This window comes from Elephantulus edwardii, unplaced genomic scaffold, assembly GCF_000299155.1.
Source record: "Elephantulus edwardii isolate Elephantulus edwardi_28Jun2011 unplaced genomic scaffold, EleEdw1.0 scaffold00056, whole genome shotgun sequence".
NCBI lineage: Eukaryota > Metazoa > Chordata > Mammalia > Macroscelidea > Macroscelididae > Elephantulus > Elephantulus edwardii.
This window is the reverse complement of record NW_006399806.1, coordinates 1,713,528-1,717,258: the sequence shown is the minus strand read 5'-3', so window position 1 is coordinate 1,717,258 and position 3,731 is coordinate 1,713,528. Positions and strand designations below refer to the sequence as shown.

The following is a 3,731-nucleotide window of genomic DNA, read 5'->3' as shown; positions in this document are numbered from 1 at the left end:
CCATTCCTCTCCTATGACATTTTCTTTTATCAATGTACTTAATTATTTAAGAAATATTTCCTTAGCCCGAGTTCCCTCTGAATATGTCTTTGCAGCCTCACTTGAAAGACCCTATAAGGCACTATCTGCTCTGCTCTCTTTGATTCTGAGTCTTGTCGTTTTTTTCCCATTTGCACCTTTCTAAATGTCATTGCTTGCTTACTAACCTACCACATAAAATCTTGTGCTCTTAAGGGCCTGCATAGCCGTCCATGACAATTAAGTTGCCTACTTCTCAGATCCCACTTGAGCTATTCCCTGCTGAGCTCTTTATGCTCTGATAACATGAAATCGCTCATTGTTCACACAGCCATTTCACTGTTTTGTTGCTCTGCTAATGGTTCTCCTGCTGCATCGACTGTCTACCTCATTCCCTACTCATTGACTGTTTTCTTCAGTTGACAAATTCCAAATCATTTGTCAAACCTTAATTCAGTGGTTTCCTCTTTCATGTTTCTGTCTAGTGCTCCCCACGTGTGAAGAAATGTTCTCAAGGTGCCCATCTCCTTGCAACACAAACTTTCTGGGAACAGGGATGATGTCTCATCCATCTTGCATCACGTACCTGGCACTGTACTTAACGAGCCGCAGGTGTACTATAAATGTCTGTGTAATGGAACCTCTGTTTCCTCTTCTCCCTGTGGTTCATACCCTTAACATTCCAGGCATCTGCATTTTTTTTTCTACATGGAGTTTCTCAGGAAAGCTGACTAGCTATGGCATGTTCTTATTTTAACTCTGGGTAGTGATTGTCACTTTATAGTGGCATTTCACCAAGTTGAAGGGAGAAGTCTCAGTTCCTGTTAGGTCCAGGTCAGGGGTGTAGATTAAAACTCTTGAAGATGCTTAGTGGGCTAGGAGAAGACAAACTGTGAGGGAGAGGGAGTGGTGAGACCCAGGGCAGGTCTGAAGAAGTGTGGCAGCCAAGACCGCCCTCTCTGCACCATGCTCTAGAAGGTGTAGATGCCCTCAAGTCCTGGCTGGCTATCTGTGATGCTGACCCTTCAGCCTTAGCCAACTGTGTTGTGGGGCTGGTCAAGAAGGACAAGCCTGAGTAAGACTTGAAAGCCCCTGTGCAGATCAACTTGATATCTTTTCACAAAAAGAAACTTCTGGTTTTGTGGATGAACTCTTTGAAAGTCTCTATACCAAGAACTGCCTTCCGTCTTCGGAACCAGTTAAACAAGAGCCAAAGCCTCCAGTCCAAGAAAAAGAACAAATTAAAGAAGAGGTATTTCAAGAGCCAGCAGAAGAACAAGATGACAGAATAAAAGAAATATCCCCGTCCCCAGAAGACTAGTTCAGAATTTAGTGAGTGAAGGACACAGAAGAGAAATAAAAAGAGAGAGAGGAGAGGTCAAGTGGAGAGACTATGACAGTACTATGAGTAGAATGAACTATATTTCATTCTGCTATATTTCATTCCGAGAGAAATCTGACTGGAGAAGGGGTAGGAGTAAGAGCCAGAGTAGGAGCTGAGGCTTTTGTCGTAGGTGAAGCTGAAGTAGAGGGTGCAACAAAGACGGAGATCCAAATAGGAATGTTGAACACAAGGAAAGATCAAAGTTTGAGAGTGAAAGGAATGATTGAGGAGCTCCTGTGTGCCTGTGTCAGCACCACCTCCAAGTTCTTCTGAACAGTGTTCCTCTGGACACAATCCAGTCCCCTCACTGTCATTGTGATTGACCTGTTCCCCACTCTGAAAAAAACAACTGAGAGGTAGTGTAATTTCTATATAACAATCTCAGTTCTTCCAATTCTTCTGGCCAAAACCCACCACCAAAGAGGTGATGCAGAGATCATGATGAAAGAGGATTTTGTGTAATTAGAGATCTTTGACATTTTGATCATGAAAAATGATCCTGTTTGTTGATGAATTTGCTCTACCAAACAGGATTCCTTTTCCAGCTCATACTCCTGGGCTTCCTCTTCCACCATCTCCTGGAATCTTAATGCTTCCAGTGCCGGCCCAGGCCAAGGCCTCAGCTCTGGCCCATGTCCTGGACCTGGTCACAATATGAAGCTTCCTGTGCCCCAAGAATGTGGTCAACCCCCACCTTCTGTTGTACTTTCCATACCAAGGCCACCCATAACACAATCAAACTTGATAAACAACTGTTGACAAGCCTGGGACAAGTGTAGTGACCAATTGTGCACCAGTAGGCATGAGACTACCTCCTCTTTTACCCTAAACCTCCTTTATACAGAATGACAACCAATGTATTCTGGTGAATGTGGCGCTGCTGTGTCTGAGTGACTTCAGCTGGGGACTCTGTCTCTTCTGAGGGCAGCTCATTTGGTGCCACCTCAAAACCTAAGGGGTCCACCATTAGGCCCATACATCAGTCTCCAGCCCCACCCCTCAGGTCCTAGACATATACAAACCCTATGGTTATAACCCGGAAGCTCCTAGCATGACCAGTTGTGGTAGATCTCAGAACAGGCAATTCTTTTCAAGAATGCAGACACACACACAAACCTCATTGGTCTAGCATCTGGAGATAAGCATGCACATTCAAGAGCTGCTACCATTGTATCCCGACTGAACCACCAGTCCCTGTTTCCATTAATAACAACATAACCCAGTAGTTCTTGAACCGGATAGCCGAAAAGAGCTCTGTGAGTGGTTTGGAAGGGCACAACCTTGGCTGGGAAAGTAAGGGAAAAGCAATTAGAATAAACCAGAATTCTTGAGAAAGAATCATTATACAAACACCAAACTTTAACCTTGATTCAAGAATGAAGAATAATGTGAAAAACAATATATTTGAAATTTGTAGCAAACCAAAATAAAATTTAAAAAAGAAAAAAATATTTAAAGATATCAATGAGGAAAAAAAAATATAAGTCTCTATAAGTTCCCAAGGAAAATATGAAAAATCCTTGTGGTGAGTTTTGTGTATGAAAGAAGGCTGTCTTAAGAAAATTTTTAGTAAAATTCTAGTCAGGAATCTTCCTTCTATTACTACCCACTGATTCTGAAGTGCAATTAGTGTCTAGGTAATTGGTGAACATTACCCTAGAGGAAAAGGAGTTAAAATAATTAGCTGGTGTGTCCAGCTTACAGCAATTTGTTCTTAGTTGATTCATTTGCTGTTTTGCTGGGATGTAAATGGTCAGTCAAGCATAGAGATGAGACCATTATTATCTTTTCTTCTGAGAGTGAGGCAGGAGGTCGATAAAAGCATTAAGAGAAGTTTCTCCTACTCCTTTCTAAAAAGTTTGCTATTTTGTAGCTTTTAGTGAACCTGAAAGGAGCGCCTATCAGGCTATAGTTAAGCACTTGGCTTCTAGCTGAAATGTCTAAACCCACTTAGAAGCTGTGCAGAAAAAACGCTGCTCGCTCCTGAAAAGACCGTTAAGTGTGTTGAGTCTACAACTCATAGTGAGCCTATGAACTACACATGTGAACTTTGCCCTCTCCTGTGCCATCTTCACCACCTCTGCCTGCAGTCACTTTGTCAATCTGTCTAGTTGACAGTTCTCCTGTCTTTTGCTGATTTCCAAGGACTGGCCCTGATCACATGCCTAAAGTCTTTAAGTTTGACCTTCCTGGTTACATTTTTTCTCCAAGAAAGATTTGCTTCTTTTGGCAGTTCATAGGATATTCTACAGTCTTTGCTAACATCATAAGTCAAAGGCGTCATTTATTTGATCTTTTTATTCATTGTATGACTTTCAGAAGCATACAA

At 42.1% G+C, this 3,731-nt stretch overlaps 1 pseudogene; it reads left to right on the top strand.

The window, feature by feature from the left end:
- The first annotated feature begins 1,431 nt into the window (after window positions 1–1,431).
- On the top strand, window positions 1,432–2,765 carry LOC102856441 (annotated as a pseudogene).
- The last annotated feature ends 966 nt before the right edge of the window (window positions 2,766–3,731 follow it).